General features: G+C 48.1%; 2 pseudogenes; both read left to right on the forward strand.

Moving 5' to 3' along the window:
• The first annotated feature begins 866 nt into the window (after window positions 1-866).
• LOC146195890 (uncharacterized) lies at window positions 867-2040 on the forward strand (annotated as a pseudogene).
• A 20121-nt stretch (window positions 2041-22161) lies between these two features.
• Window positions 22162-23684, forward strand: LOC146195891 (uncharacterized; annotated as a pseudogene).
• The last annotated feature ends 219 nt before the right edge of the window (window positions 23685-23903 follow it).

Raw genomic sequence — 23903 nt, forward strand, 5'->3', positions numbered from 1 at the left:
TTTTTTATTACATAATTTGACCACTGCTTTTTTAATGTCTCTGGCCCTGCGAGGAAAGATATGTGTCATTGAGAGCTAAGAGGCCAGGGGGGAAGAAAAAGGGGGGTATATTTTCTTCAAGGAAACACAATAAAGAAAATTACGTTCTTTACATCAATCAATCAGTCTGTTTTCACTCAAATAGAAAATGTGACGATATAAGGTCAAAATGTTGCAGATTGGAAATAGATTTGTTCGGAAACTGTTTGCACATTTTTTGAGTGCACTAGTAGCGCGAAAGACGTTAGCGTCGCTATGTTTTGTATGTTACCGTCACAAGCTGGCCGTGCCCAAAAGCAAAAGAAGCAAAAGCAATGTGCGTAGACCACCATATGTTCCCATTTACAAGTACGCCTGGAGCCTGAGATCCGAATTTATACAATATTTTCAATATTTGTACTAAAGAGCAACCCTAATGGGTTGATACAGTGCTTATACTTTACTAGAAACCCAGTTTGCGCTGCGATTAAGCAATACTTTTATCATAGTATGCGCCGTTAAAGAGCACATGCAAACACAAGTGCTGCAATGGGGTGGCGAGCGAAACGGTTGTGGAGTATCGGCCAGGGCTCTCCTCAAATCCCCGTAGGCCTCACCACAATATTCGTACTAATCTTTCGCCTTTTACTAATTTATGGTTAGTATATAGTACGTTAGTATATAGTATATAGTGTATAGTATAGGGTCACGAAGAGTCGGACACGACTGAACTGAACTGAACTGATATAGTACGTCGACCCGGACGGTGGTTAGCGTCATTTGCGGGTGACAAGTGGTGATTAAGGCCCCGGCGCCGCGCGCAGCGTGATTGCTTGGGCATCGCAGAGATGAATCGCCAATCGCCGTTGCAGCGTCCGTCAAAAGCGCAGTGCTGCTTCAATCAGTGCGCAGGAGCATACGCCAGTAGATGCTATCACCGACGCAATCGAAGAAATCGTCGGAGCCGGTGGGCTGATCTACCTGCAGCACCACGGGGGCACGAGGTTCTTGGCTGCCGTTTGGTCAGCGGCCCAGGCAGCTAAGATGGCAGCAAGCGGATCAATCAAGCTTGCGAACAAGGTTGTTCCTCTGGAACAGATGGGTTTACCTGTGATCTACGTGACCGTGTATCGCCTGCCACCGTGCATCAGCGACGATGCTCTTGTAGCAGCCCTTGCACCCTACTGGAAATGTCACGGCGTCTCAGACGTCGTTTTCAAGGACCGCTCGAACATTTGTAATGATACCACGCTTGTCAAGTTAGAAATGGTAAAGCCGGCACCCAACTTCATCGTTGTGGCTGGCTACCGCGTTATGATAGAGTATAGAGGAATGAAGAGAGTGTGTTCAAGGTGCGGTGTCGAAGGACATTTCAAAGGCGCATGCAAGACGGCGAGGTGCGCGCGGTGCGCGGTTTACGGCCACGCAACCAGCGAGTGTAAAGAGCCATGCCGACGCTATCAAGGTAGTCGCGCTACAGTCGACTGTGCCCAGCCACGCTCATACGCTGCTGCCGCCACTCCGCTCTCCCAGCAACCCCCCACGCACGCCGCAAGTGAAAGAGTACGGAATCCCGAAGAACCCCTTCAGCAAAACGCAGGAGAAATCAAAATGAAAAGACACAGGAGTCGTCGGTTACCACTCTAAACATAGAAGACGTTTCCTCGGTCGAAGGAAACGCGCCGACCACGACTGAAACTACGTCCACTGACAACTACGCTTCCGAGCTGTCAGACTCAAGTTCTCAGCAAGACCCAGAAGGAGAAAGACGCCTACACGTTCAAAGACAGAACATCTCCAAAGACCCTCGCCTTGTCAACCCAATAAGCCAAGTGTCAGACCTCCTGGAAGCAGCGCGACAGTCGGGCAGCATTCAAAATGGCGCTACCAACAGCCATGGTTTATTCAGCGGCCACGCCCCTTCAGCAGCCATCTTGGCCTCCCCGACGACTCACACGGTCCCAGTAATATAACAGAGCCACACCTCAGGCCAAAACTAGAAGAAAACATCAGTAGAAATAATGCAAGCACAGGGCGAAGTCGACCGCAAGCGGAAGACTCTAAAGGACAACTTTCCTCCTCAGACGGCATCACGACGGCAAGACAAGATATTGCCCCGCTCAAGAAGTCGAAAAAGACACCGGACGAAAGCGCCATGGATTTCACTTCGGATACGGAATCGCCTTAGATTCAGTCATCACGCACCGTTGTGCGCATTTGTTTTCTTCTCTCCTTTTTTCCCCCTCTCCTTTCAACAGAACTGGAATGTCTCGTCGACGCCCACCCAGCCTTGCTATCAACTGATATACATTGTCAACGGCGCAGTCATCTTCCGGCAACCGCTTGCACGTGTCGCCAACCGTCTGCCACATCTGTCGTCTGTAGTTACTCCTCTATTTTTCTGTGCACTTCTTTCTGCGCGTGTGTGTATATGCATCGCATTATACCTCGCCTGTCAACCGTTGGACCGCAGAAACTTGTGTTCAAGTCGGCAAGCCAGCTTTTCAATGCCCTTCCTATCAATGAAAAAGGCATATTTACACATAGTGACTCTTAATGCACAAGGCTTCAGAAACAGAAACAAGCAAAGAGAAATAGTTCATTTTGCAAAAGAAAACAAAGTGGATCTCATGTTCCTGCAGGAATGTAGCCTGTGGAACTCACAAGAAGTTAAAAGTTTCTGTGAAGAGTTCTCCGTTAAAGCCTTTTTTTTTTTCCTACAGCCATTCACGGAGCCGTGGAGTGGGCGTAGTTGTTTCTTTCAGACCATTACTGCATGGCAGTTTTCGTTTGTTTGACATGGAAGGCAGAGTGATTGCTTTTGATTTTTTCTGGGGTAAAAAAAATTTCGCACACTGAACATTCATGCTCCAGCGAAGCGGCCTAACTTGAAACGTTTCTTCAACGAGCTGGCCCCTTTCATTTTAGAAAACCATCTGTTTTTGGTACTAGGCGACTTCAACTGCGTTCTGGATGCCAGGCGCGACATAAGAGATCCTGCCCAAGATGGGTCCATATCACACGCGGCCGAATTAGCGGGATTCGTTCGCGAATATCGACTGACCGACGCTTGGGTGCATATGAAAGGCGACACTTTTGGTTGCACATAGCGACAAAGGCGAACACAGACCAGGCTAGACCGCGTGTATCTTCCACCTGAACTAGTCCCCCGTCTTGTACAATGCAATGTCCTATCATTCTCTCGGGACGCTGGTCACATCTCGGACCACCAGCCGTTTCTTGTCATAAGGGAGGCCCGGGGATCGTGGACATCTCTGGAGGCTAGACGTAGCTTCTTAACGTGATCCCGCGGCATTAGCTGAAATCAAGGCAGCAGTAGCAGAATCGCTTACTCCGCAGAAGCGAGACATCGACAAATGGAACGATTTAAAACAAAGCTGGAGATCCGCCTGCATAAAAGCAAGCATGAAGAGGAAGAAAGCAGAGTCGGAGCAGATCTGTGAAAGTTTGCGACGCATTCGCATAGTGCGAACGGGAGGTTCGAAGACTCAACTTTTCCAGGAATACCTTGAATGCCAGCGCGACCGATATAGCCGCCTTTTGTGCAGAACCTCACAGACGTCGGCAAAGGCATGGGCAACAAATTGACCAGTCTCCGATCCAGAGGTGCTGCGTTTAGCATGCACGTCAAGTTCCGCTCGCAGTAGTTCGTCGTTTATAGAAAAAGTATTTGTTGAAGATGGGAGCGAGAGCGGACTGCGTCGAGACATCGAAAGGATGTTCTATAACTGGTTTAGTGATGCGTTTATGTCGGAATGCACGCAAACTGCCGAAACATTCAAGAATGAAGTCACTAAATTTTGTTGTTACCTTCCACAATCGGATGATGCAAAAGGAACAAATTTAACCTCCTCCACTGACAAGCAAGAACTGTTTTTGTCCTGATAACTATGAACAGCGCGGCAGCTCCCGGAACGGACGGCCTACCCATCGAATTTTACCGAGCCTGCTGGTCAGAAGTTAGTGACGATTTAGTAGCTCTACTGAATGCAGTGCTGGAATGCAAAGGAATACCTAGACCTTTTCAAGAGGGCGTGTAACCCTCCTGCCTAAACCCGGCGCAGATCCTGCAAAACCAGCATCGTGGAGACCAATAACTCTTTTGAATGCAGATTACAAAATATTTGCAGTCCTACTCGTCCAGCGTCTTAAAGGACTATTAAGTAAAATAGTTAGTCCTCTCCAGACCTGTTCCATCCCTGGAAGGAGCATATTTTCCTCTCTCAACCTTACTCGAGACATAATACAATACACGAAAGCGCGGGCAGCACCAGGTCTTCTGGTTGCTTTAGATCAGGCGAAAGCTTTTGACCGCCTCGAACATGAATACCTTTTCGAAGTTTTGCGTTGTTCTAATTTTCCCAAAGAGTTCATCCAAGTTCTTGAGCTGTTGTATTTAAACATGACTGGGGAACTGTTGTTAAACGGAATCGTAACACCAACATTTAATGTCACAAGAGGGGTCCGGCAAGGATGTCCACTCTCTCCTGTGCTTTTCGTGTTAGCAATTGACCCATTGTTAAAGCGCTGGCACAACACTGCGATAAAGGGTCTCCCAATTCCAGGCTCCAGCAGCGCTAAAGTCTCTGCTTGCGCTCATGATGTTACCTTTTTCCTAGAAGATGTGGACAGCTTTGTAGGTGTCTGAACAACTTACAATGTTTACTCCACTTTGTCGGGCGCCAGAGTGAATATTGATAAATGCAAATCACTAAACTTGGCAAGTAACAACAACGCTTTACCTAGTGGAATTAGACAAGTAGATCACATGCGTATATTGGGCGCTATTTTTTGCGCAAGTGGTGTATCCCCGCCCATGTGGAGGGATATTGTGATCGGGATGCGACGACAGACTGAAGCTGTGTCTGCAAAGTCCTTGTCTTTGGAGGAGAGAGCTTATTTAATTAAGAACGTAATGTGTAGCAAGCTCTTGTTTGCAACACGAGTGGCTTTACTACTGTCATCAACAGTACGGGCAGATAACACTCTTATGTTTTCTTGGTTCTGGCTTGGGAAATCCCAGTGTGTAACGAAAAACGCCCTCCGTCTTCCCCGAGCCTACGAAGGCTGGAGCCTACCATGCATAGTCACTTTCAGCAGAATTCTCTGTACAAAGTGCACTTGTGATCTTCTAGATGACGAAACCTACCAAGGAAGAGTATTATTATAGTACTGGTTAGGGCATTACAAGAGTACTCTAGTGCCTCGAGGTGTAGGCAACTTAGCACCAGAAGCTGTTTTACCAGCGCCCCAGTATGCTGCGGCAGCACGTATGTATGCACAACTTGAAGCGCTTCGGAATGTGTTGTGGCGCTCAGCACCGTTAAACAGGCTGTGTGAAACCATGTGTATGTCGGCCCCGCCTTTGAACTCTTTGCTAAGTCCGACACACAATTCGAAACCTGTTTCTTGGCGTGACCTGCCATCGACTGTCAGAGATGTCTACTGGCAGTACTCGTGGGGCATCTTGCTAACCAGGGGCAAGCTGAGTAGATGGGGCATGATGCCAAATAATAAATGTATAAATTGTGCTCAAGTAGAGACCAATAATCATCCTATAACAGAATGTGTAGTCGCGTGTACTATGTGGAAGCTTATTGGGAAAGTGTTCAGTGTGTTTCCTACACATGCTCCAACACAGCGGAATAAATTTGAATACTTGGTGTACTATACGGCGATGTATGTCCTGTGGCATTTCCGTAATTTGTCCGAGAGCTCGAGAAGACGAAACAGAACAATGTTTCCTAAGTTGCGCAAATTGCGTACAATCAGAGATGCTCATTTAGAGGAACGACTGTTTGTTATGGAGGAACAAGAGTTCCTCCGTCAATGGTTAATACGATATTTTCTTGTATCTAAAAACAGAGTGCTTTTAACTGTTTGAGGGTCTGTGATGTAACATGGCGGCTAGTTCGGACCTAGACTAGCAGCTGCGTAACCTATATGGTTAGGTTTCTATTGTTGTCTGTTGTAACTTTTGGGTATGTGCAACGTGATCATTGGCTCTTTCGATTGTCATTTGTTAACAACAAACATGCGTCCAGTCAATTTTAATTTGGAGGGTATTGTCCCCTTGTTGTCATCCAGCATCCTGTCATGTTTTCTCATGATTGTATTGACCCCGTGCCATGGTGTTGACGGGTCTGTTTTGTACTGCTGTACTTGACATGTCACCTTCGGGTGTAATAAATCATTTTCTTTCGCCTTTTACAGTCAGTTTTCATTTGAAGGATGTTATCCTTTTGTTGTAATCCAGCAATGTGTCTTGTTTTCACTTGATTGTATTAATCCCGTGCCATGGTGTTGACGGGTTTGTTTTGTACCGCTGGACTTGACTTGTCACCTTCGGGTGTAATAAAAAATTTTCTTTCTCCTTTTACCAAAGATTACCGTAAGTAGTGACACTATAATGATCCTATTGGCCAATGTTTGTGGGGCATTGCCCGGTTGGGCGAGGCCTAATAACTGAATCCAATGTAAGATTGTTTTGTAACAGTTGTTAACGAAATAATTATTGCAGCCGCTGAACGAGGGCACCGAGAGCAGAACCTGGAACGCGGGCAACGGGAACGGGCCTACACTTGAATGTCCTCTACGTCTTCCTACTGCGCTCCTTCTTCACCTCTAATGCACGTGTCACTGCCCCCTCCTGTGGAGCCTAACCCCGATGTGGTGTTACCGTCGGACAGAAGAGCGAGGAGAAAAATCTTTGAGAAGTTACGCCACGAGTCTGACATCACGGAATAGACTACATGCAGCCTGAAAGTTAGTCGATGGATCGCTCGTAGTATGGCTTCATTCGCACCACATACACAATGTCACTGCGCTTGCTGTTGCGCGCTGTACGAGCTGGCGAGGCTGATGCAACTACATACGTTACTCCACTGAGGCGGCGGACAACAAGGTAAGGGCCGAAGTAGCGGCGCAGTAACTTTTCAGACAGCCCGAGGCAACGAACGGGTGTCCAGATCCACACATAGTGCCCACGGCGACGAATGGGTCTCCATATCCACGCATAGTCACAGGGGCTGTAGGTAACGTAGCGGCGTCTAAGGTTGTAGCGGTCAGCATCGATCTGCTGCTGACGGTGAGTACGGTGTTTGGCCAGTTGCTGCGCTTCTTCTGCGTGCTGAACATGTGTGGCGAGGTCAACGTCAGGTTCAGTCTCACTGTCAGAAGTATCCACGGCTAGTATAACATCCACGGGGGTGGTAACCTGGCGACCGAAGACAATTCGAACGGAGTGAACCCCATCGTTTCTTGCTGCGCGGTATTATACACGAATGTTGCGTATGGAAGAACTTGGTCCCATGTTTTGTGCTCGATATCAACATACATGGAAAGTATGTCGGTCAAAGTCCTGTTGAGGCGTTCCACCAAGCCGTTTGTTTGCTGCTGTTGTACACCTATGGCTGGTGTGCGTAAGCTTCAGCACAGCCTGAGTGAAGCGGGCCGTAAATGCAGCTCCACGGGCAGTAACGATATATGTAGGAGCGGCATGACGCAGAACGATGTTGTGGACAAAGAATTCGGCGACTTCAGCAGCAGTACCATTTGCAAGTGACGTGGTGGCAGCGTACCGCGTCAAGTTATCTGTCGCGACCACAATCCACCGTTTTCCTGTGGACGATTTCAAAAAAGTGCCGAGAAGGTCTCTGCCAATCAACTGAAAATGGGCCTTGGGCTTCCTATGGGCTGCAGAAAGCTGGCTGGTTTCAGAGGAGGAGATTTGCGCCGTTGGCAATCGCGGCATGTTACGTATTTACGCACTGATTGTAGTAAACGCGGCCAGTAATACTTCAGCCGAATCTGCCAGTGTGCCACTGACCGCCCAAAACCCGGCGGACAGTTCGTCTTGACAAGTGCTCAAGATTTCGGAGCGTAACTAGTATGATACAACAAGCAGAAACGTCTCATTTTTGCTGTCAAAGTTGCGCTTGTAGAGGACTTCACGCCGCAGAATGAAGGACTGTAGTCCACGGCGAAACACACAAGAGGTGCAATAGCAATAAAGCCCTCCAGATACTTAATGAGTGGCGCCAGCTCAGATTCAGTCCGTTGAAGCTGCGCCATAAGGGAGATGCTAATAGCAAAAAGAATAGGGCAATCTTCGATTCTGTCTTGCGTAGCCGGTTCCACGGGCGCTCTTGATAAACAGTCCACGTCTTGGTGCTACCGACCCGATTTATAGACGACCGTCACATCGTACTCCTGCAACCAGAGGCTCCATCTGGCCAACGGGCCAGAAGGGTCTTTAATGCTGGCTAGCCAGCATAGCGAGTGATGATCGCTGACAGCACGAAATGGTAATCTGTAGATGTATGGTCGGAACTTACTTAGAGCCCAGATGACGGCAAGACACTTTTGCTGCCGTCAAATGGTTCCGTTTCAATCTAGAAACTGTGCAGCTCGCGTGGGCGATAACTCGTTTAGCGCCGTCCTACCACTGTATGAGGATCGCTCCGAGGCCGACATTGCTGGCGTCAGTGTGGACATCAGTCTCTGCATTCTTGTTAAAATGAGATAGTATTGGTGGACTTTGAAGGCGGCGGCGGAATGTCTCGAAGGCTTCGTCTTGGGAGCTTCCCCTTTATTGTAATCTCTCAAGATGACAAAAAAAAACAAATAAATAAATGTGAGAGAAAACCCGCACCCAACCAGAGGTTATGGCAAGCAAAAACCAATTCAAATTAAAAGAAAATGGGAAAATCACAAGAGAAAATTTAAGGAAAGCCAATCAGAAGAAGAAGAAAACTACGGCCCAAATGGCGGCCGGCAAAAGCGGTTTTTAGGGCAGAAATGCCGCGCGACAAGTTTACTCAATATAGAGACTAAAAAAAAACACACAAGGCTGGATCCAGCGGGCCAAGAAACGTCCGATGTGCTCGCAAGTGGCCACGATGAAGGAAAATGCGGGGAACTGTGGAAAGGAAGAGAAGTCAAGAAAAGACGAGGGGAATAAAAAAAAGACACAGAGAGAGGACAGGGAGCAGCTCAGTATGCTAAAGAATGCAGGTCCCAAGAACAGGTAAGAGCATGGGAACTGATGTGTAACTAGTGAAAAAAGAAAGTAAGGGACAGAGTTCAGCTTACAGTCATTACGGAAGACATTTATGTATTAAAAGAGATAAAAATAAACGAGGACACTCAGGGCAAGCAAACAGGAAGCCACATGTCCACATGGCAGGGGCAGGGCCGCAGCCCACCAAAATCGGCCATATGGCGCCCCCGACCACACAAGACATGTTGAAGACTTTGTAATGACCGGTAGGGCTAGACACCATCGAGGCGGGAAGGAACGCGATTGATAGATGGAAGCAAAGAAGAGACACGAACGGCAATACGTATAAGCAGCGCACGAGAACGAGCGGAGGATAATAAAAAAGGGAAGTCTTGAGGGGAAACAAACGTCTGATACCGAGGCAGCATCTTTGCTATCCGGGGTGAGAGGACAGGCGCGTATAGGTAACGAATCACATCACCCTTAGCTTCACCGCATGGACAGTAAGGCGAAGAGAGAAGTGCAAAGCCATGGAAATACGAAGGAAAACGGCCGTGACCCGTTAGTAGAGGAACAACAGAACGGGCCGGAGGAAAAGAGGGGTAGACGAAGAATTGAGGGGACAAAAATAGACAGGAGGATGTCTGAGTGATCCGCGGTCCAGATGGATGCTTAGAACAGTTGTGCGCATACGGATGCGCACAAAGGCGACAGCCACGACGGCCGTAAGAGGCTACGCGTCGACGCCAGAGAGGCGGTCCTGTCAGCTAGCTTGTTGCCCCAGACAAAACAATGGGCACGGACATGGTACAAAAGGACAGAACGGTGAAGAGAAATGGTGGCAAGGGTGCATTTTGTGTCGCGGATGCAGAAATTGTGGGTGGAAAGAGAATGGATAGCCTGGAGAAGAGAAAGGCAATCAGCGTAGATATGCAAGGGTAAAGGAGAAGAGGCGTGCCGGCCATAACAACAAGCCTCGTGAAACGCAACAACCTCTGCGCAGAAGGCACTGCGGGCTGTTTCAAGCCGAAACCGAGCTACTTTACGTAGCGCGCCACAAGATGAAAATGCAACAAAGACATGGCCCGCAGAGCGGGATGCATAAGAAGCCCCTGTGAGGATATGAAGGCCGGAAAGGAAGGACTGAGAAGGAAAATTAGAAGGGCGAAGACGGTGAACGAGAAATAAAAGTCCAGAGAGGGATGGTCAAACTAGGGCACTTCCCCATACAAAGGGTGTGTCATCTCCAGTCAAGGCAGTCAATGGCTCACTTAGGCGAGAAAAATCTTTAACAATGCGGCGGTAATACGAGCAGAGGCCCCAAAAACATCGGAGGGCCTTCTTGTCGGTTGGAGGTGGGAAACTGGAGACGGCGGAAATATTATCGGGGTCTGGGAGAACACCTTGTTCGCTGACAACAAGCCCCAAGAAACGAAGCTCCTCGAAGGCAAAATTACATTTTTCTGGCTTGATAGTTAGTAGCACAGACTGGAGAGCTTGAAGGAAAATACGCAATCGCTGCAAGTGTTCTAAGCCAGACAAAACGTTGACCACGTGGTGCAGGTACACAAGGACGACTGCCACTTCAGAGTTGCTAAAACAGTATATACCATGCGTTGAAACGTGGCCGGCGCGGAGCAAAGCCCAAACAGGAGCACCTTAATTCGAACAGATCGTCGGGTGTCACAAAAGCTGTTTTCTCACGATCTCAGTCGTCCACTTCGATTTGCCAATATCCGCTTTTCAGGTCTAAAGAAGAGAAGAACCTGGCGTCTCGGAGTCGGTCAAGTGCATCATCGATCCTGGGGAGCGGGTATACGACCTCTTTAGTAACATTATTCAGTTTCCTCTAATGCGCAGAATCGTGACGTGTTATCTTTCTTTTTCTGCAGGAACGCCGGCGACGCCCACGGACTTGTTGACGGCTATATAACATCGTCCGCAAGCATTTCATCTACTTGCGTTCTAATAGCCTCCCGCTCTTTAGGCGAAACGCGATATGAACATACGCTGATAAACTGGTGGCGTGGCCAAATCGGTGACGATGCGACGCTTGGCTTCCGGCGTACGCCCGACCTTGGAGCTCGTCCCGAAGCAATCTTTAAAATCAAGTAACGGGGACGACAGAAGGTTCTTCTGATGAGGTGACAACCCCGGGTTGATTTTAACCTTCTGAAGTGCGTTAAGTCGTGCGGCATCGTCGCGACGAATCATCAACACAGGGTACAGATTCAGTAACCCATCCACGTCGTGGAGGTAGGCGACAGCCACTCCCTTGGCGAGGTGCTGAATTTCATTTGTGAAATTCGTCAGGAAAACTGTCGCACAGCCTTCATTCAGTTCGACAATACCGCGCGCGATAACCCCACCCATCACGAACAACAGCGAAGGGTGACTGTCCACAATACCTTCGTATTCGAGAAGCCAGTCGTTCCCCACTAAAACCAGCACACTGGGCCGTGGTGGCAGCATTACATCATGTTCAACAATACGCAGAGCGTTCACTCCTTGGTCTCTTGTGTCACTGTGCGCCCCGACATGCTTTGTCGAAAATGTGGCTCACGTCTCGTGTAGGTCGATCACAGCACTGTTTGCATGCAGAAAATCGAGGTTCAGGATCAAATATCTCGAGCAGTCGCGTAAGACGACGAATTCCCGACGTAGGCGAAACAGCGGATACCGATTCGGGCTGTGCACCTTTCGGCCGGGCCAATGAGGTGTCCTCCAGCCGTGCGAATGCTAGGGCGCAAAGATGGCATCAAAACTTTGCTAAATTAATGAGCGAGGGCGCAGCTGATCACTGAATAGTCTGCACCAGTATCAAGCAAAGCTCAAGTAACGCAGCAGTATCAAGTAAAAGTTCCGTCAATTGTCACACACAAATCAGAAGTAGCGCGTTGCATGCTGTCGCTACCAACCCTTGTGAGAAATCAGCGTATCGGTGTAGCGGCGGCGTAGAATCTTCAGTTTTCTTGACAGGAGCGGCCTTGTCTCTAGAGACCACTGTAATTAGTTTTCCTGGCGTGGACTAGGAGAACCCCGCTAAGATAGGTGCCGTCTCGGCGAGAGCTTGGAGAACGGTACCACCGCGGAGATGACGATCTAGAGTCATTGCGGCCGTATGTCCCAGGCCTCTGACGGGCTGACAGATGAACTTCAATTTGTAGTGGTCGTTCGCCGTTCGGTGGGGAAGGGTCGTCGGGTGCGAAACCACGCAAATCGACTCGGCGGTATACAGGCAGGCCATGTAAAGATGACCCGCCTCGCCACAGTGGTAGTAGAGGGGCCGCCGGTCCGGTGCACGCCACACATCACATTTCCATGGCCGCTGATAGTCTGAACGAGCTGGCGCACGGGCAGACAAGACTGGGGTACTGCTTCAGTCGCGGTTTTCACGTGGCAGCCTGGTGCTGGTGCCCGGCAGAGGACAGGTGCATAGGTCTGTCCTCAGTCTGTCTAGGAACCTCAGAGAGTTGTTTCTGCGCTGCCAGGAGCACCTCGTCCCGGACGACTTCAGACAGCGATGCAATTGAAGCGCCGCTGGAAGGCACCTGGAGGGCTTGTAGTTTCTATCTGACGATCGACCTGATTAGGTCAAGTAAAACGGCAAAAGCGCTCACCAGCAGCATCGAAGAAACAGCGGGTCCAAGCATGCTTACATCCCGATTGTATTGCCGGGCTCGTTGCTAAAGCGTCGTCACCATTCTTGTCGCCTCAGTGAGAAATTCAGCAACGGTACGCGGTGGACTGCGCACAATACCGGCGAAAAGCTCCTGCTTGACCACACGCATGAGGTGCCAAAGCTTCTTATCGTCCGCCATGAAGGGGTCGGCACGCCTAAATACGCGCGTCATGTCCTCCACATACATGCGGACGTTTTCATTAGTCCGCTGGATACGGGAGTGAAGCGCAGTTTCAGCTTTCTCCCGGCGTGTCTGTGTTGAGAAATGTATCTATGTTTCCCAGGTGAACAAGGTGTTTTCTTCTACCTGTTCTTCTTCACCTCTAATGCACGTGTTATTATTGCCTTCGTTGAATGTTCTTGTAAACGGTCAGCTGCAGTCACGGTAGCAAAGCAGTTTCTAATGTACTGCTCCTGCGACTACATTACGCACTATAGCACTGGTCAGGGACGCCAGCGCGGATCGGGGAAGAGAGCTTACATCTGATGTCCCTCGACCGCTGCTTAATTGTGATACCTCGATGCGAATTCGGGCGACTTCCGGGATTGCGCGTGCAATTGTCTCGTCCATTTGTGAAGTAATCGAAATGTTCCTCTTCACATGTTCGTTTGTGTCAAACGTTTGTGCTTAAATACTACAATTCAGTTACTTTCCACCAAAATTAAATTTCGCAAACAGCGGTGAAGTCGGTCAGCTTCGTACTGCGGCCTGGCGCGTACGTGGTTCATTTTGAATGGTGCCACATCATCATCACAAACCCCTGCTTAGTAGCAAAAAAGGAAAACGTATTATAACTCGTGCTGCTTGAAGTGTACATTAGGAATCCGAATAGACTCGCCGGAAGTAAACATACATTTTATTGGCTAGCTCTTCTCGCCGGCATCGAAGCTACAAAACGCCCATACTCCTCAAATCTGACAGAAGCTCAGGCGGCTGCACGGTTCGACATTTTTCACGGATTTCAGGAGGGCGCGACATGAAAACGGGAGCATACAGAAAAGGCAGGACTTTGGGCGACAGTGGCTTTCCAGCCGGATAAATCTAACGAATTGATCACGTTCACAAAATTGGTCTGCGTCGAAACATATTTTTCAGCTTATATCGCGCGCACAACTCCATCAATGATAACTGTTTCATAGCTGTTGGGAGAAACTTGCTTTTATAACGTCGTGATACATTGTATGATTAGAAGATACTTCTTCAGTGTTATGTTTACCTGCATTTCTTGGTTATTATTACATAATTTGACCACTCCCCTACTTAATGCCTCTGGCCCTGAGAGAAAATAAATACAACAATGAGAGCTAGGAGGTCCGGGAAGAAAAAGGAGGCAAGGAGAGGGGGCGGGGGGGGGGGATCTTTTCCTCGTGAAAACGAGAAAGAAAATTATGTCCTTTACAACAATCAAAATGTCTGTTTTCTCTCAAACCGAAAATTTGACGCCAAGGTGAAAATGTTGCAGATTGGAAACATATTTGTTTGTATACTGTTCGCGCATTTTTTTGTGCGCACGTGCAGCGCTAAAGACGTTAGCGTCGCTATGCGTTGTAGGCGACCGTCACCGTTACTACATGGCCATGGCCGCACCCAAAAGCAAAACAAGCAAAAACAATGTGCGTAGACTATGAAATGCTCCCGTTTCCAAGAGCGAGCCTAGATCCGAATTTATACAATGTTTTCAATATTTTTGCTACAAAAAGAGTAACTAATAGTGGTGATAGTACTTATATTCACAAGATTCACAAGGGTACAATGTTCTTGGCTGCCTTCGAGCCAGCGGCCTAGGCAGCTAGGATGTCAGCAAACGGATCGATTACGCTTGAGAACCAGGTTGTTCCTCTAGAACAAATGGGGTCGCTGGAGTTCCACGTGACCGTGTATCGCTTTTCACCATGTATCAGCGACGAAGCTCTTGTCGCAGCCCTTGCACTCTACGGGAAATGTCACGGCGTCTCAGACGTCGTTTTCAAGGACCGCTCAGACATTGCTGATGGTAACAGGCTTGTCAAGATAGAAATGGTAAAGCCCGCACCCAACTTCATCGTTGTCAATGGCTACCGCGTCATGATTGAGTACAGAAGTATGAAGAGAGTTTGTTCAAGGTGCGGTGTTGAAGGATATTTCAAAGCCGCATGCAAGATGGCGAGGTGCGCGCGGAGCACAGCCTACGGCCACGCAATCAGCGAATGCAAGGAACCATGCCAACGCTGTAAAGAGTCACGCTACAGTCGACTGTGCCCAGCTCATACGCAGCTGCCGCCACTCCGCTCTCCCAGCCCACGCACGCTGCAAGTGGAATACGGAATCCCGAAGAACCCCTGCAGCGAGACGCAGGACAAGACGGAATTGAGAAGACACAGGTCATGTCGGTCACCACTCGAAACACGACGTTTCCTCGGTCGAAGGAAACGCGCCGACCACGACTGAGACAACGTCGAGTCACAACTTCTCTTCCGAGCTGTCGGACTCAAGTTCATAACAAGACCCAGAAGGCGAAAAACGCCCATGTGCTGAAAGAAAGAATGTCCCAAAAGACCCACGCCTTGTCAACCCAATAAGCCAAGTGTCAGACGTACTGAAAGCAGCGCGAACTTCGGGCAGCATTCAAATGGCGCCACCAGCAGCCATGGTTTATTCAGCAGCCACGCTCCTTTCAGTGGTCATCTTGGCCTCCCTGACGACTTGCATAGTCCCAGTAATGTCACACAGCCATACCTTGGGCCAAGACTGGAAGAAAACACCAACAGGAATAATGGAAGTACAGGGCGAAGTCGACCTCACGTGGAAGACTCAAATAAACGACTGACCTCTTCGGACAGTAGCGCGGCGGCAAGAAAAGATGTTGCCCCGCTCAAGACGTCGAAAAGGACACAAGGTGAGCGCGCCATGGATTTAACCTCGGATACGGAAGCACCTTAGATCCAGTTATCTTGCACCGCTGCGTGCGTTTTCTTTCCTTCAATATATTCCCCCTTTCCTATCAACAGAACTGGAATGTCGCGGCTAACGGCCACCTAGTCTCTCCATCAAATATGCAGTTATCTTCACGAAACTGCTCTCATGTGTCACCTATTGGCTGCATCTTGGACGTTGTTTCCGTGGCCATGTCTGCCGTCTGACATTTTTCATTCGTTATTATTCACACTTACTCTGTGCATGTGTGCATCGCATCATATTTCGCCTGTCAGCCGTTGGGCCCCAGCATGTCGGTAAGCCAGCTTTTCAATGCCCTTCATATCACTGGAAATGGCATAGTTACACAAAATGACACCCAAAATGCACAAGGCTTCACAAACTGAAATACGCGAAGGGTAATAGTTCATTTAGCAAGAAAAAACAAAGTGGATCTCCTATTCCTGCTAGGATGTAACCTGCGGAGCTATCAAGAAGGAAAACGTTTCTGCGAGGAGTTCTTCGTTAAAGCCTTTTTTTTTTTCTGATAGCCCATCACGGAGCCGTGGAGTGTGCGTAGTTGTGTTTTGCAAATCATTACTGCATGGTAGTTTTTGTTTATTTGACACGGAAGGCAGCGTGATTGCTTGTGACTTTCCTGGGGTGAAAAAACAATTACGTGCACTGTACATTTACGCTCCAGCGACGCGGCCTAACTTGAAACGTTTGTTCGCTGTGCTTGCTTCTTTCATTTTAGAGAACCATCCGTTTCTGGTAGTCTGTGACTTCAACTGCGTTCTGGATGCCAGGCGCGAAATACGAGGACGTGGCCAGGATGGGGCCGTAGCACACGCGGCCGACCTAGCACGATTCGTTCGTGAATATCGATTGACAGACGCTTATGTGTATATGAAAGGCGACACCTTTGAAGGCACATGGCACCAAATGCGAACACAAACCAGGCTAGACAGCGTGTATCTTCCTCCTGAACTAGTCCCCCGTCTTATCCAGTGCAATGTCCTCGCATTCTCTCCTGACGCTGGTCACATCTCGGACCACCAGCCTTCTTCTGGCATCATACATTTAGAAAGGAGGCCCGGGGATCGCAGTGATCTCTGGGGGCTACATGTAGCTTCTTTACGTGATCCCGCGGAATTAGCTGAAATCTGGGCAGCACTAGCAGAATCATTCACTCCACAGAAGCGAGGCATCGACAAATCGTAGGAATCAAAGCAAAGCATGGAGATGCGCAGGTATAAGAGCAAGCAGGAAGAGGAAGAAAGCAGACAGAACAGATATGTGAAAGTTTACGACACATTCGCATAGTGAGAATGGGAGGTTCCAAGACACAACTCATGGAGGAATATCTTGATTGCCTGCGAGACCGATACAGCCGCCTTTTGTGCGGAAGCTCCCAGACGCCGGCAAACATATAGGCCACTAATAGACCAGTTTCGGACCCAGAAGTGTTACGTTTGGCTCGCACATCAAGTTCCGCGCACAGCAGTTCATATTTCATAGAAAAGGTATTAGTTGAAGAAGGGAGCGAGATCGGACTGCATCGTGATATCGAAATGATGTTCTTCAACTGGTTTAGCGGTGTTTTTATGTCGGAATGCACAAAAACCGCAGAAACACTCATGAATGAAGTCACTAAGTTTTGTTATAATCATCCACAACTAGAACATGAAGAAGGAACAAATTTAACCTCCCCCACTGACAGGCAAGAACTGTCCTGAAAACTATGAACAGCGGAGCAGCTTCCGGGACTGATGGTCTACCTGTCGAATTTTACAGAGCCTGCTGGTCAGACATTAGCGACAGTTCAGTAGCTCTCCTAAATGCAGTGCTGGAATGCAAAGGAATACCTACATCCTTTTCAAGAGGGAGTGTAAACCTGCTGCCTAAACCTGGCGCAGATGATGCACAACCAGCATCATGGAGACCACTAACTTTTTTGAACGCAGATTACAAAATACTTGCAGCCCTACTGGTGCATCGTCTTAAAGAACTATTAAGTAAAATAGTTAGCCCTCTCTACACTTGCTCCTTTCCTGGGAGGAGCATATTTTCCTCCCTCAACCTAACCCGAGGTATGATACAGTAAATGAAAGCGCGGGCAGCACCAAGTCTACTGGTTGCTTTAGGTCAAGCGAAAGCTTTTGACCGCCTTGAACATCAATATCTATTCAAAGTATTGCGTTGTTGTAATTTTCCGAATGTGTTCATTCAAGTTCTTGCGCTATTGTATTCGAAGATGACTACGGAACTGTTATTGAAATGAATCGTAACACCAACATTTGATGTCACAAGAGGTTTCGGGAAGGATGCCCTCTTTCTCCTGTCCTTTTCGTGTTAGTAATTTACCCGTAGTTAAGGCGCTGGAACAAAAGAACTATAAAGGGTCTACTAATTCAGAGCTACACCGCGTTTTTTTCTGCTTACGCTGATGATGTTACCTTTTTTCTAGACGATGTTGACAGCTTTGTAGGTGTCTGTACAACTTACAATATTTACTCCATTTTGTCGAGTGCCAGAGTGAATATCGATAAGTGCAAAACACTAAATTTGGCAAGTAACAACATCACTTTACCTGGTGCAATTAGACAGGTAGATCACATGCGTATATTGGGCGCTATTGTTCGCGAAAGTGGTGTATTTCCGCATATGTGGAGATATATTGTGAACCGGATACGACGGCAGACTGAAGCTGCGTCTGCAGGCTCCTTACGCTTGGAGGATAGAGCATATTTAATTCGGAACGTATTATGCGGCAACCTCTGATTTACAGCACAAGTGGCTTTACCACCGTCATCTACAGTTAGTACAGTGAACACTCTTAAATTTTCTTGGTTCTGGCTTAGGAAATCCCAGTACCTAACCGAAACGTCCCTCCGTCTTCCCAAGGAAAACGGAAGCTGGAGCCTCTCATGTGTTGTCATTTTCAGCAGAATTCTCTGCACCAAGTGCACTTGTAATTGTCTAGATGACGAAGCTTACCCAGGAATGGTATGTTATTACTGTACTGGTTGGGTCAATATAAGCGTACTCTAGTACCTCGAGGTCTAGGTAACTTAGCACCAGCAGCTGTTGTGCCAGCGCCCCAGTATGCTGCAGCAGCAGGTATGTATGCACAACTTGAAGCGCTTCCGAATGTGTTGTGGCGCTCAGCACCATTATCCAGGCTCTGTGAAGCCATGTGTATGTAAGCCCCGCCTTTGAACTCTTTGCCAAGTCCGACACACAATTGGAAACCTGTTTCTTCGCATGACTTGCCATCGACTGTCAGAGATGTCTACTGGCATTACTCGTGGGGCATCTTGCCAACCAGGGACAGGCTGAGATGAGGAGGCATGGGGCCAAATAATAAATGTATAAATTGTGCTCAAGTAGAGACCAATAATCATTATATAAAAGAATGTGTAGTCGCGTGTACTATGTGGAAGTTTGTTGGAAAGGTTTTCGGTGTGTCACTTACAGAGGCCCCGAGACCGCGGAAGAAATTTGAGTACTTAATTTATTATACGGCGATGTAAGTACTGTGGCGTTTCCGAAATGTGTCCGAGAAGTTAAGAAGGCGCAATAGAGCAATGTTTCCTATGTTGCGAAAATTGCGTACGATTATATATGCTCATTTGGAGGAACGACTGTTTTTTGGGGGGAACAAGAATTCCTCCGCCGATGGTCAATACGATATTCTCTTGTGTCTAAAACCTGAGTGCTTTTAACTGTTGGAAGCTCTGTGCTCGTAACACAACGACCAGTTCGGACCAAAACTTGTAGCGGCGCAACCTGTATGGTTAGGTCTTTGTTGTCTTTCGCAACTTTTGGGTACGCGCAACGTGATCATTTGCTGTTTGTCATTCGTTAACAATATTCATGCTTGCAATCAATTTTCATTTGGAGTGTGGCGTCCTCCTGTAATCCAGCAATAAGTCCTGTTTTCACATGATTGTATTAACCCCATGCCATGGTGTTGACGGGTTTCTTTTCAACCGCTGGTCCTGAAATATCACCTTCGAGAGCAATGAATAATTTTCTTTCGCTTTTTATTAAAGAATACTGTAGCGAGGGACACTGCAATGAGCCTATAGGCCAATATTTGAGGGGCCTTATCCGTTTCGGCGAGGCGTGATAATGGAATCTAAAATAAGAATTTATTGCCTTCGTTGATTGTTCTTGTAAACGGTCAGCTGCAGTTGCGGAAGCAGAATAGTGTCTAATGTACTGCACTTGCGGCTACATTACGCGCTCTAGCACTGGTCAGGGACGGCAACGCGGATCACGGAATTGAAGGTTACGTCTGATGCCGTTCGACCGCTGCTTATTTGTGATGCCTCGATGCAAATTAGGTCCCGGTTTCAGCGTACAATTGTCCCGTCCATCTGTGAAGTGCTCGAAATTTCCTTGTTCTTATATTTGTGTTCAAACGTTCGTGCTTAAATACTACAATTTAGGTATTTTCTACAATCACTAAATTTAGCAAACCGAGCTGTGAAGTCGGTAAGCTTCGTAGTGCGACCTGGTGCTTATACGTAGTTCACTATGAATGGTGCCACATAACCATAACAGACCACAGTTTAGCATTAAAAAAAAAGAAAACTTGTTAAAACTCGGGCTTCTTTAAATTTGCATTTGAAACCGCATAGACTCGCCGGAAGTAAACATACATTTTCTTGGCTAACTCTGCTCGCTGGCATCAAAGCTACGAAACGCCCACACTTCTCAAATCTGACATAAGATCAGGCCACTGCAAAGTTCGAAATTTCTCACAGATATCAGAGGGGCGCGATATGAAAACGGGAGCATACAGAAAAAGCAGGATTTTGGGCGACAGTTGCTTTCCAGCCGGATAAATCCAGCGCCCTGATCACGTTCACAAAGTTGGTCTGGGTCGCTGGAACACAAACTTTTTTCAGCCTTATATCGCGCGTACAACTGGTGAGTGGAACCATATTACTGCTTAAATTTTATCCATCAATAATAGCCAACTGTTTCATAGCTGTTTAGCTAGCATTGTATAATTAGGAGAATCTTACTTTAATAACGTCGTGATTCATTTTATGATTAGGAGATACTTGTTCTGTGTTCTATGTTAAACGGTATTTCTTCTTTATTATTAGATAATTTGACCACTCCCCTCCTTAATACCTCTGCCCTGGGCGTAAATAAATATAGCATTGATAGCTATGAGTTCCGGGAAGAAAAACGAGGCAGGAGGGGGGGGGGGGGGGGGTATCTTTTCTTTGTGAAAACGTTGAAGAAAATTGTCCCTTACATCGATCAATCGGGGTTTTTCTCTCATACAGAAAATTTGACACTAAGGTCAAAATGTTATAGATTGGAAACATTTGTTTGTATACTGTTTGCACATTTTTTTGTGTACACAAGCAGCGCGAAAAACATTAGCGTCGCTATGCGTTTTATCGTCACTAGATGGCGATGGCCGCTCCCAAAAACAAAAGAAGCAAAAGCATTGTGCGCAGACCACCAAATGTTCCCATTTCTAAGAACGCGTTGAGCCTAAGATCCGAATTTATACAATTTCTTCAATATTTTTAATAAAAGAGCAACTCTAATAATGGTGATAGCAGCGAAGGCTTCGCCTTCTAGAATACGGGACCGCGAGCCATGGTCTCGCCCGACAAGTGAACATTCGTCGTTCTTAAAAGTCACCGTTTTTTTTTCCGGATCATGAGAAAAGCACTAAATAAAAAAGAAACAACGTTGAACAAAACTGCGCTGAAAACATGCCCTTGAGGTGCGCGACAATGGGCTATCAATAATAAAACGGAACAAGAGTCAGCGCTTTAGGGCGGCATCACAGAACACACTGCGGTGCGAATAGGGCGAGTAATAGGCCCAAAGCCTTAATGATGGTACAAAAATATTGCTTCTCGCGTGGCGAAAACTCACGCTAATACTCATAAGCCATTCTTGTGGGCACTGCTTCCGTCTTCGTCTGGCAGGACCCCGCTCCGTAGTCCGTGTACATTCCAAGGTATGTAAGTACATCCCGCCGGCCTGTGAAGCTCACTGTCCGCCGTTGCCTGGCCTGCCGTCCGGCGAAAAGCCACGAGCCTTGCTTCCGACGCGCTTATCTACCCTCGGTTTCGCGCCGAAACATGCCTCCCCCGCCGCCGCGCCTGGCAGTTCGCTCATGCGTACTCGCGCTGCCCGGGCAAACACCAACACAAACAGGAAAAAGTGCGCGTGGTTCGAAATACTAAAAGGGGCTGTGGGGCCCCACAGCACTTATATTTTGCTAGAAACCCAGTTTGCGCTGTGATTAAATAATACTTTTATCATAGCATGCGCTCTTACCGAGCACATGCATACACAACTGCTGCAATGGAGTGGCGAGCGAAGCGGTTGTGGAGTATGGCTCAGGTCTCTCCTCAAATCCACATACTAATCTTTCCCATTTTACTAATTTGGGGTTAGTGTAGTGCGTCGTCCCGGACGATGGTCAGCGGCAATTGCGGGTCCTAAGTTGTTACAAGGCACCGGCGCAGCGCGCAGCGTAGTTGCTTGGGCGTCACAGAGATGAACCGCCAATCGCCGGTACAGCGCCCGATAAAGGCGCAGTGCTTCTTTTTCAGTGCACCGGAGCATACGCCAGTCGATGTTATCATCGACGCAATCGAAGAAATCGCCGGAGCCGGTGGCCTGATCTACTTGCAGCATCACGGTGGCACAAGGTTCTTGGCATGCCGTCTGGTAAGCGGCCCAGACAATCCAAGATGGCAGCAAGCGGATCGATTACGCTTGCGAACCTGGTTGTTCCTCTAAAACAAATGGGGTCACCAGTGGCTCACGTGACCGTGTATCGCCTGCGACCGTGTATCAGGGACGAAGCTCTTGTCACAGCCCTTGCACTCTACGGGAAATTTCACGGTGTCTCAGACGTCGTTTTCGAGCACCGCTCGGACATTGCTAATGGTACCAGGCTTGTCAAGATAGAAATGGTGAAGCCCGCACCCAATATCATCGTTGTCAATGGCTACCGCGTCATGATTGAGTACAAAGGTATGAAGAGAGTTTGTTCAAGGTGCGGTGTTGAAGGATATTTCAAAGTCACATGCAAGATGGCGAGGTGCGCGCGGAGCGCGGTCTAAGGCCACGCAACCAGCGAGTGCAAGGAACCATGCCGACGTTGTAAAGGGAGTCACGCTGCAGTCGACTGTGCCCAGCCACGCTCATACGCAGCTGCTGCCACTCCGCTCTCCCAACAGCCTTCATGCACGCCGCATGAAGGCGCATGAACCCCTTCAGCGAAACGCAGGAGAAATGAAAATGAAAAGACACGGTACACATCTGTCACCACTAGAAACACAGAAGACGTTTCCTCGGTCGAAGGAAACGCACCGACCACGACTGAGACAACGTCCACTGACTACGACTCTTCCGAGCTGTCGGACACGAGTTCGCAAGAAGAACCGGAAGTACAAAAACGCCCATGTGCTGAACGAAAGAATGTCCCCAAAGACCCACGCCTTTCCAACCCAATAAGCCAAGTGTCAGACGTGCTGGAAGCAGCGCGAAATTCGGGCAGCATTCAACATGGCGCTACCAACAGCCATGGTTTATTCAGCGGTGACGCCCCCTTCAGTGGCCATTTTGGCTTCCCCTACAACTGTCATAGTCCCGTAATGTAACAGAGTCACATCTTGGATCAAGATTGGAAGAAAGCACAAACAGGAATAATGAAAGTACTGGGCGATGTCGACCTCAAACGAAAGACTAAAAAAGAAAACTCTCCTCCTCGGACAGTAGCGCAGCGGCAAGAAAAGATGCTGTCCCGCTCAAGAAGCCGAAAAGGACACCGCATGGGTGTGCCATGGATTTTACCTCGGATAAGGAAGCACCTCAGATACAGTCATCTTGCACCGCTGTGCGCGCTTTCTCTTTCTTCATTCTTTTTCCCCCTTTCCTTTCAACAGAACTGGAATGCCTCGGTCAACGCCCACCCAGCCTCGCTATCAACGACGCAGTTATCTTCACGCAACTGCTCGCACGTACCACCAACCAGCTGCCTCTTGGACGCTGCTCGCTTTGCCATGTCTGCCGTCTGCCGTTTTTTTTTTTCTTTCTTCTCTTTTTTATTACTTGCACTTTTTCAGCGTGTGCGTGTGCATCGCATCATACTTCGCCTGTCAGCCGTTGGGCCCCAGCCACTTTTGTTCAAGTCGGTCAACCCGCTTTTCAATGCCCTTCATATAAATAGAAATGGCATATTTACTCATAGTGACATTCAATGCACAAGGCTTCAGAAACAGAAATAAGCA

Source organism: Amblyomma maculatum, chromosome 3, assembly GCF_055883805.1.
Source record: "Amblyomma maculatum isolate TAMU_Amacu chromosome 3, ASM5588380v1, whole genome shotgun sequence".
NCBI lineage: Eukaryota > Metazoa > Arthropoda > Arachnida > Ixodida > Ixodidae > Amblyomma > Amblyomma maculatum.